Source organism: Rhineura floridana, chromosome 10 (assembly GCF_030035675.1).
Source record: "Rhineura floridana isolate rRhiFlo1 chromosome 10, rRhiFlo1.hap2, whole genome shotgun sequence".
In the NCBI taxonomy this organism is placed as follows: Eukaryota; Metazoa; Chordata; class Lepidosauria; order Squamata; family Rhineuridae; genus Rhineura; species Rhineura floridana.
This window is the reverse complement of record NC_084489.1, coordinates 53,168,993-53,182,182: the sequence shown is the minus strand read 5'-3', so window position 1 is coordinate 53,182,182 and position 13,190 is coordinate 53,168,993.

The window sequence follows — 13,190 nt, the reverse complement described above, 5'->3', positions numbered from 1 at the left end:
TGGATCCTCACCACAAAACATTAACGGGGGGCATTAGTGAAGTATCTGTTGTAATACTTCAGATCTCTCTGTGTGTTTCCGAGCCAAAGTGTACCTGAATTAATTTACAAAGCCAATTCATCTTCTCCTACAACTTGTCTCCATTCAAAATGTTTAATGAGAATTCAGTATTATCTTCTTACATTATGGATGTGACTCATGCCATACACTGTAGGATTATAGATTTATTTCCCAGGCTGATAACCTTAACCGGGGGGCGGGGGGATGCAGCATTTAGAAGCAGTGAATCACTGAAGTATAACTCTTTCTTCTTTTTCCTTGCCTAAAGCTGTTATAAAACTGTTTTCTCAGTTTCTGTATCTTCCCATGATAGCACACTGCTGTCTCACTACAGGAAAAAAGATATCATTACGATGTGATAGCAATAAGAATAAAATAAGGTAAGTTTGCTGAATAAAATATAGGAGCAAGAAGCTGTCCCCTAATGCATTCTTGGGGGTATTCACACATTACATTCAATGAGTGTACAGTCTATGTACCTGTATACACAACAGATGAGCTGTACAAATTAACAAGCACACATTTTCTCACACAAATACTTGTACATGTGTACTTCCCATAGGCATTTGGGAACAGCATTAGGATGCTGGACTAGATGAGCCACTGTCCTGATCCATCAGACTCTTCTAATGTTCTTAAGCTCCTTTGTACAGGATACCCTGTGATGTCCTTATATGTTAAAAACTGTAAATATGGTAAGTGTGGGTTTATATAGGGCTATATGGTAAGTGAATTGAGTAAGAGGGGGGAGTACATGGGCTAGAATGCGGGAGAATGTTGGATGATTATTGGGTGAGGGTTTGAATGGCTGAAGGTATAAATGAGAGGATGACAGTTGAGTTGGAGAGGTTGGTTGGGGGAAGTTGAGAGGAGAGTGATTGGAAAGGAGTTGAAGTGGGAGGCAGTTGGGATTGAGTTGAGTTCTGAGGGAGGTTTGGATTCTGTTAGGCTGATATTTGGACAGTATATAACTGGAAACATAAGAGTGACACTATAGGAAACCATACGCTTGTTAAATATTCCTAAAGTAATCTTGTTATTTCCTAGTGTTATCAAATAAATACTTTTATTGGTTTACCAAAAGCCTGATCCTTGGCTGGGGATATACAGACCAGAAGGGAAGGCAGGGTAATTACCAAGGCTGAAGGGAAACTGTATCTAATGGTGGCAGCGGTGAAGGAAGAAATTGTAACATTGTCAAGTATCCAGAGCAACCCAGGATTGTATGCTTTATAGACAAAGATACAGGGGGGTTGTGGACAGCAAGGGCACCCAGACACAAAGTAACAAGCCATAGGGAGATTAAGGCGAAGTCTGTAGCAGTATTGTTTACAGGGAGTGGCTGGTGGTGCTGCCCAGCAGTGGGATCTTGAGAGATCTGTGCTAGAGCGGAGTGAGGAAAAAATAAAAACAACGATCCTGACTGGTGGTGTCCTGAGGTGGTGCCTAGTGAAAGGCGGTAGACATAAGCAGGTGGGAACCTGACAGGTGGAGCCAAAGGTGGGAACATCACAACCCTCACCTGCAGAGCGCAGTGATCAACTGGGTATATACATTTGAAGCACTATTATAGCACTTTAAATGGCCATGGATTCCTCTAAAGAATACTGTGGCCTGTAGTTTGTAAAGGGTGCTGAGAGTTGTTAGGAGACCCCTATTCCACCCCAGAGAGCTACAATTTCCAGAGTTCTCTAGGTAGAGGGATTGACTGTTAAACCACTCTGAGAACTATAGCTCTGTGAGGGGAACAGGGGTCTCCTCACAACTAAGAGAAAAATCAGCTCATTTGAAATGTGTGTTGGAGGAGAGCATTGCGCATACCATGAACTGCAAAAAAGACAAATAATTGGGTGTTAGAACAAATTAAACCAGAACTAATACTAGAAGTTAAAATGATTAAATTGAGGTTATCATACTTTGGACACATAATGAGAAGACCTGATTCACTAGAAAAGACAATAATGCTGGGAAAAACAGAAGGGAGTAGCAAAGGAGGAAGGCCAAACAAGAGATGGATTGATTCCATAAAGGAAGCCACAGACGTGAACTTACAAGATCTGAACAGGGTGGTTCGTGACAGATGCTATTGGAGGTTGCTGATTCGTGGGGCCACCATGGGTCGTAGTCAACTTGAAGGCACATAACAACAAATACTATAGAGTGCAGATACGGCCTCGGTATTGTCTCTTGTAGAACTCGGAAGGGAGGAGGATGGGGACAAAACTAGAATTAGTTGATTCTGGCTGTCACTGGCTCCGGCTTCATCTGCTGTTGGCCTCTCTGACTTCTGCGCCATCAGTCATAATGGGCATCAGCCACCACTGATGTGAAGCCTGTGCTCAGCCACTGAGCTGTGGCCCTCTCCTTGAGGAAAACACTGCAGTAGCTGTGTGCATAAAAGTTTCCTTGTCTTCTCTGTGTTTTCAGATACTCGAGCACAATGTTCTTAATAATCATTCTTGTCCTTCAGTCTGTTTCTTCCCTGGACTTTGCAGATGTTGCCTGACATCATTAGTGAGCTACCAAGCTGTTATCTCAGGCTTTTATGCATTTGAATCTTAATGTTCAGTTGGTTTGCTTTTTGAGTAAGAAATTGCTTCTCTCATCACCACCGCTGCCACCCTTCCCTGAAAGAAGGCTTGCCTGTTAATGGGTGATCCATCACTGTAATTAGATAATGGCTGGCTGAGATTTTTAAAAGCACAATCCACTACATCAGCTGCATAAAAGCAAGAGTGCATCCCTTTGAAAGGAGCACTTTCAGTCTCCAATAGGGAATATAATGCAAGTTTTGCTGCCTTCCTATTCATTTAACATCTTGTATAACTGTATTAATAGAACCTGGTAATTGCAAACACATAAATCAAATGGTCTGTTGGGCAGAACGAAATCAATCAATGTTTTAAAATGCCTGCTCTGGTTTGCTCTTTGCTCAAGCAAAATATCCATTGACCTTGTGGCAGTCAGAACCATTCAGTAGTCTTTACAATGATGCAGCAATCCTGACATCATTTGTATTGGAGGAATTTCACTGCTTCATGTGGGGCTTCCCTCCTAAATAGCACTGTAAGTGCTCACAGCAGGGATGGGGAACCAGTGGTGCTCCAGATATCATTGGAGTCCAACTCTCATCAGCTCCATTGCTGCATAAGCAGCATGGCTAATGGTCAGGGATGATGGGAGCTGTAGTGCAGCAACATCTAGAGGGCCACAGGTTCCCCAGCCCTTGTCTTACAGGAATGTTGATAATACTGTTGAACTAGTAGAATGCCCTTCAAATTTATTTATTTATTTATTATGAAATTTAAATCCCTTCCAGTAGGATCCCAGGGCGGCAAACAAAACACTAAAAACACTATAAAACAGGATAAAAACAGACATTAAAATATATTAAAACAAAACATCTTTTTTTTAAAAAAAAGCTTTTAAAACGTCTTTAAAAGTGCAGCTGCCCTTTGGGTCCTTGGGAACAGCTGCAGCACTGGGGGACTGAAGAAGACCTGCCCTGGGAGTAAGTACCTGAGCATCTGGATGCTTGCTTACTTGCTCGCTCCTCTGGGTTGCTGTCTCCTGAGACAGCTGAAGTCCCTGGTAAGTGCTGGAAGGACCTTGACCCCCTGCTGACCCTGACTCCAGAGAAAAGCTGGAAATCCTGCAGCCTCTCGCATCAGCTCCTGGTTGGGTCGGGAGCATAAAAGCCCAGCTGCCCTTAGGCGGCAAGTCTGCTGCCTGTGGGGTTGCCACCAAAGGGGGTTGCCCCTTGGGGAGTCCTGAGGGCAAGAGCACTACCCCCTTCCATTTTTTTTAGCCCGATCTAGAGAAGATTGGTAGTGGCAAGGGCTTATGACACATGTGTAGTTCCTGTGCAGGGTGAGAGCCTGTGCGATGAACTGAATAATAGGAGAATGTTGCCAGATGCCTTCAGAGTGAGAGTCTGCAACTGGCAGAAGGCTGGCCCTCCCTGGGTGTGAGACCGGGGCGGGCGGAGAGTAGATGTGCCCTGTGTGAAAGATATTGAGTGGGTCTGACTGTTCCAAATTCTATCAGAGGCCTACTGGGATAACTGGTTCAGGCAGGTTTTGTTGGTCGGCTGTTGCTGAGTCCGTATCAGGTGTTTAGGAGAAGTCTTAGCAAGGAGGGACATGGGTGATGCCATCCCAATTTCAGTTACCATGGGTAGAGGGAGGTATAGTCATAGGAAGGTGGTGAACTACCATAGAAGACGAGGGCAAAGCTACCCACACGTTGTTCCTTGCTCCCACTCCTCTCATGGATGGGTTCCCCATTGCCCATCTGCTATGCCCACTGGCTTGTGTGTGTTGTTGTTTAAGGCCGGATCGGTACATAGTAAGACCACACTCATCCATGATTTGATCGTGGATGAAGATGACAATTTGGTGTTCATACGCTGGGGGGTAAAAAAAGGCCAGGGAAGGAACTGGCAATCCCACCTCATATATATGGTCTGCCTAGTAAACGTTGCAAAAGTGCGGCTACACCTTTACCTTTTTTTACCAAGACCTGGATGGGTGAGCTGGGAGGAGTTGATCTGACCCAGCTTTGCCCACCTGGATACTCGGTGCAACACCAGCACAGGCTGTGGGGGTGGGGGGGAAGCAGTTGCTGTGGTCTACAGAACTTCTGTCTCTGTCACCAAGAAACCACTCTGCCTTGGAGCTGGCTGTGAGGGCCTCCACCTGGTGTTGGGCCAAGAAGGCAGTAAACGAGGGTTGCTGCTGGTGTACTGTTCACCCTGCTGACCAGCAGCTTCTGTGACCGAGCTGGTGGAGGCTGTCTCAGCTGTGGTGTTGGAGGACACCAGAACAATAGTCCTGGGTGATTTCAATGTCCATGCTGAGGCTGCCTGTAGTGTTTCAGCTCGGGACTTCATGGCCTCCATGACGACCATGGGGCTGTCTCAAGGTGTCACCAGCCCAACGCATTAGGCAGGGCACACCCTCAACTTGGTTTTTGCTCCAGATGGAGGAAGGGGTGGTCTGGAGATGGGGGAGTGGATGTCACCCCATTGTCATGGTCAGACTACTTCCTGGTGAAGTTTAGACTTACAGCTCCGACCTCCCCTGCAGGGGTGGTAGACAGATTAAGATGGTCCATCCCTGGAGACTAATGGAATCCATAGGATTCCTTTTTTTTTTTTTCAATAATTTTTATTCAGATTTTCATAAAACATACAAGACAAAATCATAAAACATTCAAAGACAAAAAACAAAATCAAAAATAGTTAAACAAAAAGAAAAAAAGAAAAAAAAAAAAACAAAAATAAAAAATAAAGAGTAAAATATTGACTTCCCATTTGTCAAAGATCAAATCAGTTATAAGTCTATAATATATAACAATCCTGTCTCTTAAGTCATATTATAAAATCACTTTCCTCCAGTAGTTATCTTACTTAATCATCAAATCTCATAAACATTACTTTATTCTTTCCACAAAAAGTCAAAGAGAGGTTTCAATTCTTTAAGAAATATATCTATCAATTTTTTTTTCCAGATAAGCATATCGATTAATCCATCTCATTACTAATTATGATAATCTTATTGTCATAACCATAGTCAAAATAAACATTTCAATTAATCCATCACATCAGAATCTGTTAGGTTCAATAATTTCAGTAGCCATTGTTCTATTATCTCTATTAGTTCCATTTTCCATCTTCCATCTTCAGTAGTCTTGTTAAGTCCAGTAATTTCAATATCCAATCTTCCATTATCAGTATTCCATAATAATCTTGCTGTCAAAGCCATAGTCATATAGTAAGAGTCTGATGGGGATTACCTCTATCCCAAATATTTTCTTGCCATCCATTCTGAATAGGTTGCTGAAATACTGCTGTAAAATCATATCTCTGTTCTTTTTTTCAAAATACACTGGGTCATCTCTTAAAAGTTTTTCCATTGTCACATGGCTGCAGTTAATTCCATAGATTTTCTCTATATTGGGCTCCATCACATCATTCCAGTCCAGAAGATTATCCATGCCATTGATAACTTTATCTCTAGAATCTTCATTCATTTCTTCAGAGATAACATTGAGTTCCAAACAATAGATTTTATTTCTAAAGTCCATAGACTCCAAATCTTGTTCCTGTTCCACGTTGGTTCCAATCTCCGGGATCTCCTCTCTCACAGGGACCCCTATTCCAGTCTCCAGGGTCACCTCTCTCACAGGGACCCCTGTTCCAATCTCCGGGGTCTCCTCTCTCACAGGGACCCCTTCCAGGGTCACCTCTCTCACAGGGACCCTTATATCTTTAATCTCCTGCTTCATTTTACTCAATTCAATTTTCATTATCTCAATCTCATCCATTATTTTCTGAAACATAGTTATTTCCAGATTTTCAGCCACTTTCTTAATTGCCATTTTAAAAGAAAAATATAGGAAAACCACTTCTTATTTCAGCAACAATTGGGTTAATACTCCAAACTTGGTGACATCACAGTATAAACAGAGCAGACAGCCTTATCTCTCCAATAGTTAAGTAAACAAAATGCAGTTCCCAGGATCGAAACAATTAATGGCAATCGTCAAGAAACAGATTCGTCAAAATAAAATAGACCAAAAAGAGAGTAGTCTCAAAACAGTATAATATTTTTCAAAATAAAAATCTGGAATAGAAATCCCTCTTCTGTGTATATCTTTAGAATGCAAATCCAGGACAGCTTTTTGCAACAAAAACAGAGATAAGCTATTAATTAGTGCGTAGCAGAGAGAAGTTATGGCTCCCCAGTGAGATGTCAAAAACTGATCAATCTGGCAAATCTCTTTTAAACAGCAACAATTTAAGTCAAGTAAAAGAAAAATATAGAAAGAAGGGTGCTTGCCTGTTAGTGCGTTCTCTCTTAGAAGATAAGATGAACGTTCGCTTTAACAGATAGAGCTTGCTGTTGAAAATCCGTCCCACCTTCGTCGGCTGGACCTCGTCCCATAAATTAATGAGATCTGGTCGTCCCAACAAAAATAGGCTTTGAGGTTAATCTCTTCGTTTCTCCCTACCCGGGAGAAGTTTAATCAGTCAAAAAAAAAAGAAAAAACTGACTGATATATCTGAATAAGCTTCTTTTGAGGCAGGAGCCCGTCTCAAAAGCAGGCACAGGCTAAGTCACCCTTCCCGGAAGTCCGGAATCCATAGGATTCCTGAATGTCCTAGTGGAGTTCCCAGGAGATAGAGCAGATGGCCCTGTTGAAGCCCTTGTCATGCTGTGGAATAGCGAGACACGTTGGGCTCTTGACATGGTTGCTTCTGAGCGCCCTCTCCAGCATTGTGGAGCCCAGTTTGCACCTTGATACACTAGTGAGCTAAGGGCAGTGAAACAGGCTGGATAATGACTAGAGCACAAGTGGCGAAAGACATGCTGTGAGGCTGATTGGGCACAAGTAAAGCACCATAACCATGCCTACTGTATGGCAGTGAGGGCGGCGAAGAAGGCCCACTTCTCTGTCACCATCACATCCTCAACTAGCCATCCAGTGGAGCTTTTCCATATTGTCAGGGGTCTGTTGACATCAACTCCAGGAAATTGAGTTTTAGATCCTTTGGAGATCCACTGTGAATTGTTTGCAAGGTACTAAGAAGGTAAAGTTGCTTGCCTCTGTAGCAATCTTGATGCCCCATCCACATCTACTGAAGTCCCCAGTGAGGTGTCCAGTGCAACGTCTCCTGCAACTTCTTGGGATCAGTTTCAGTTGATGCTGCCTGATGATGTGGACAAGGTGCTTGCAACAATGCGGCCAGCAATGTGTGCTGTCAACCCTTGCCCTTCTTGTCTTATTGAAGCTTGCCGAGGGAGTTTGACCGAGTGGATCCAGGGTGTGGTCAATGTGTTGTTGTAGGAGGGAGTGGTTTCAGCCACCCTGAAAGAGGGGGTGATCCGACCGCTCCTGCAAAAGCCCACCCTGGAACCATTGGTTTGTAACAACTACCACCCAGTCGCAAATACCCCCTTTTTAGGGAAGGTGATTGAGAGGGTTGTGGCGCAGCAATTGCAAGTACTCTTGGATGAAACAGATTATCTTGACCCATTCCAGTCTGGGTTCAGGCCTGGTTATGGTACTGAATCTTCCTTGGTCAACCTGTTATTGGGAGAAGGACAGGGGAAGTGCGACCCTGTTATTCTTACTTGATCTCTTGGTGGTGGCTTTTGATTACCTTTGACCATGGTATCCTTCTGGGCTGATATTATGAGATGGGTATCAGAGGCACTGTTTTACAGTGGTCCCAATCCTATCTCCAAGGTCGTTTTCAGAGAATAGCATTGGGTGATTGTCTTTCTGCCCTCTGGCAGTTGTGCTGTGGGGTGCCTCAGGGTACCATCTTGTCCCCCATGCTGCTTAACATCTGTATGAAGCCCTTGGGAGTGGTCATCAGGAGATTTGGGGTGAGGTGTCAGCAGTACGCTGATAATACTCAGCTCTATTTCTCTGTAACATCTGAATTGGGAGAGGCCATGCAAGCCCTGGACTGCTGCCTGGACTCGGTGGTGGTCTGGATGAGGCCAATAAACTGAGTCTGAATCCTAGGAAGATGGAGATAATGAAGGTTGGTGGTTCCCGAGTTCGGGTAATTCGTCAGTTGCCTGGTTTGGATGGGGTCATACTCCCTCTGAAAGGTGCTCCTGGTCCTTCTTTGTTGCTAGAGACTCAGGTGACCTCAGTGGCTAAGAGTGCCTTTTACCAACTTCGGCTGGTAAGACAGCTGTGGCCGTTTCTGAACCGGGATATCCTGACCACTGTTGTCCATGCACTTGTAACCTCCAGGTTGGATTACTGTAATGTGCTGTATGTGGGGCTGCCCTTGAGGTTGGTCTGGAAGCTGCAGCTGGTGCAAAATTCAGCAGCGAGACTGCTCACTGGGGCAGGGTATCGCCAACATGTCACCCCGCTGCTAAAAGAATTGCACTGGCTACCTTTAGCTACCAGGCTAAGTTCAGGGTTCTAGTTTTGGTGTACAAAGCCCTATACAGCTTGGCATCAGGATTCCTGAAAGACCACCTTACCCCTTATATACCCAGCAGATCACTTGGCTCTGCAGGTGAGGGCTTCCTGCAGATACCATGTTATCAGGAGGTCCATTCTGAACAACATAGGAAATGGTCCTTTAGTGTAGTGGCTCTGACCCTTTGGAATTCCCTCCCCTTAAATATTAGTCAGGCGCCATCTCTGTTATATTTTCAGCACCTACTGAAAGCCTTCCTCTTTCAACGAGCCTTTTAGGCAGAGACCTTATCCCAATCTGAGTCTGTGCTGGAGTTGCTTTTTAAGATGTTTTTAAACCTTTTTTAAAAGATGTTTTTAAAAGATTTTTGTTTTAATATTTTTAAGGATGTTTTTGTTTTAATATATTTTAAAGTCTGTTTTTATGATGTTTTAAAGTGGTTTTGGTGCTTTTGTTTGCCGCCCTGGGCTCCTGCTGGGAGGAAGGGCAGGATATAAATTTAATAATAAATAAGCAAGCAAGCAGTTCCAGTTTATATATAAACTCACATTGGCTGTGGTCTCGACAATACAACCCCACCTTGGTAGTTAGTAACCCTAATAGCCCCAGTGGTGCTCAGTGAGCTCACTCACCTGTCCTGTGAAGGCCAAACAGGTTCTCAAATCATATGGCAAGAAGTTAATCATAGAACCTCTGTGGAGCGGAATACAATCTTCACTTGAAGAATTAAAGAGCAAGGCTGCAATTTTAGTCATCCCTAACACAGAAAGTCGTTCAGAAAATGGTAGCATCACAATTTGGCATGTGAATGAATATTTGAACTAACTGTTATATATACTGAGAAGGTAAATGGTTAAATTCCACCCCATGACCTTAGGCTGTTCACAAACTATACCATTCATGGGGGGCTATTCTAATGAGAGTCACTGTGGTATAGTGGTTAAGGTGTTGAACTACGACCTGGGGGACCAGGGTTCAAATCCCCACATAGCTATGAAGCTCACTGGGTGACCTTGGGCCAGTCACTTCCTCTCAGCCTCATGAAAACCCTATTCACAGGGTCGCCATAAGTCAGAATCGACTTGAAGGCAGTACACACATTCTAATGATGAAAGGATTGGACTGTAGATGCAAACATGTCCAAAAATTAAACTGGTGATTCCCATTACCCTTTGAACACATGGTTGACACACTCAAATTACTGTAAAACAAAATGAAATGAAAATTATACATGTGCATCTTTATGTGAAAAATTGGTCCTGTGTATCCCAGTGTGGCTCAAACACTGCTATGATCATGGGAATCTCTGGAGTTTACCTTAGGTCCTTTTCACACTAACATCCTTCATCATTGCTGAGGTATTGCTATTCAGAAGTGTCATTATAACTCTGGTTCCACCCAATACATAATAAAGCAAGCTCAGGTGATGGCTATGTAGCAAAAACAGGGCTACAGTGAAACAAGCAGGAGGCATCCGCTTGCTAGAAGGAATCCCAAGATTTTCAGAAGTATATGAAAAAATCTTTAAGAAAAAAAGACTGAGGACACACACACACACCAGCCCAATGAGAACCATTCTTAAATAAATAAATGCAGATATTTTGATCCAATCCCTCCTCCCAGAGGAGCCCAGGGCAGCAAACAACAAAGCACCAAATCAATACAATTAAAAATAAAATAAATAACATAAAAACATTTCAAATGCATTTATTATTATTTTATTATTATATTCATTTATATCCTGCCTTTTGCCCAGAACTGGGACTCAAGGTGGCTTACAAAAATTAAAACAAATACAGATAAAAACATGTAAGTGAAAGCATACAGAAAGTTATTATTAAAGTATAATTAAGCTACTATTCTGTGATTCTATAGAATTAAAACCATTTAAAACATATGTATAAAAAAACCATAAAATGCATTGTCAGTATCCTATTGGGTAGGGAGGATGGAAATACAGGGGATGGGGAATGGAATGTCCTGAAAGAAATCGTGGGTAGATGGCTGGGTGGGTGGACCTCTGAAGGGAAGCACTCCACACTGCAACATTTTGTTGCAAGCCCCACTTGTAGTACTGTCTTCCTGATTAAAGCTCACAGTATCCACCTCCCAGGGGCACGTTTGCAATTATGTCTTCACTTGGCTGAATGGGACTGACATACAAAGTGTAGGACTGTTGCCTTCAATGTGAAAAAGTCACCCAATCACTGTGACTGAATGCAGCTCCCAAGACTCATGGCATTATCAAAACTGGCCTTTTAACAATTTCCTGAACTCACTTCTACCCATTCGGTCCTTTAATTACTCTCAAATCCCACCAGTTTCTTATTCTTTTTTATGTTAGATGTACAACTTGCATTTCAGAGCACTGGTGGACATGGACCTTCCCACAGCTGAGAGCTGCAAACTCCTGACTTGCACATTAACACTGCTAATGTTAATGGAGATTACCAGGAACTTTCTCACATGTGTGAAAAGTCACCAGTTTGAATGTCTGAACTAAATCCTGTACTTAATTTCTTCCATAAGTGCTTCTGCTGTTTGTTGTAACAATATCAGCAACCCCGTTATGTCTCTTCTACACTGGTGGAATCTTGATGTCTGCATTGTCAAACAACATTAAGCTTGAATGTGTGTTTTCCATTGACATTAATTCACTTCAGGTTTGATTATTTAAAAAAATCTAGAAGAAGCTGGATCCTGATTGCTATCTAGTTTATACATAATGCTAGTCATGTTTTCCTTCTGTGACATTAAGGCAGCATTTGGTTTGTCAGCTTTGACTGATGAATAATCAGTTGAGTGGGTGAGACAAATTCAGCAGAAACTCTGAAGCCGGTTAATAATTGCAGAGTCAAAAGAGATGGAGAACTTGAATAGCGCAATGGCTAGTCCCATGTAAAAGCCAGAGGCTGTATTCAAACATGCTTAATAATCTCAGGGAAATGGGCATCTGTAATAATGATGCAAGGACACACAATTCGTTATTTTCCTGAAAGTAGCCATTAAATAATGATCTACTATGTTGATGTCTATGTGTATTGGCCTTCCTTTTATAACTGAACAACTCGCATTTATTAAAAAAAAAAAAAGCCACCAGATTTATTTTAGTCACAAACTAGCATTAACCACATTTATTCCTATGTTAAAATAGTGAAGTCTCTTCACTAAAGATGGAAGCACGGACAGGTGGGATGCCAGCAGGCCAAGAGAGAGAGAGAAAGGGGGAGGGGTGGGGAAGTCCTCCCATGAGGAGGAGGCTGCAGCTGCTGCGTGCCTTCTTTTTCCTCTTCCTCCTCTTGGTTCTCCTCAGAGGCTGCCCCATCCCGCCATGGCCCTAAGCAGCAGCAGTTCCCATCAGGCGCTGTGCTAGGCCAGCTGGACCTCCATCATGGTGGCGGAGGTGGAGGCTTCAATTCCTCTGCTCTCCTTCACCTGCCTGCTCTCTGTCGTGGGGGGAGGAGGATTTATTTATTTATTTATTTATTACATTTCTACCCTGCCTTTCTTTTCATGGTAGAAACCCAAGGCGGCTTACATATGGCTCCTAGGCAGTCTCCCATCCAGGCACTGAGCAGACCTGATCCTGTTTAGCTTCACCAGGGTGCTGGCTCATGTGCCTTCAGACCATAGCCTGGGAAGAAGATGTAGCATCTCTTTCTTCCTCACACCACCATACTTTTAATTAAAACCCCTTTAACTTCACCCCCTGAATAACTTCGGGGATGGATCTGGGCCAGGGTTGGGTGGTCCCATCTCCAGGACAGGGCAAATTGGCCCTCCTCAGGGCCCATAGATCAGAGCCATGAGGAAGCTCAGGAGGGCTGGCATAGCTCTGATTTGTATTGCTACTTTTATTTATTACACTTTTATTGTATTTGCAATTGTAACACTATAAAATTCAATATATATGAAATAATAATAATAATAAACTTTAATTTATAGGCCGCCTATCTGGCCAATGGCCACTCTAGGCGGCGTACAATAAAGCACGATAAAATACATGGTAAAATACGATACAATAAAAACAATATAACCAGTACAGCACAATGCAAAATTACAATATTTAGTAGAGTTGTCAGTAATACAATTCTGAAGCTAGTTCACCTTAGAAGTCTCAAGTTCATAAAGGCCTGATGGAAAAGCCAAGTCTTCAGGCCTCGGCGAAATATATATA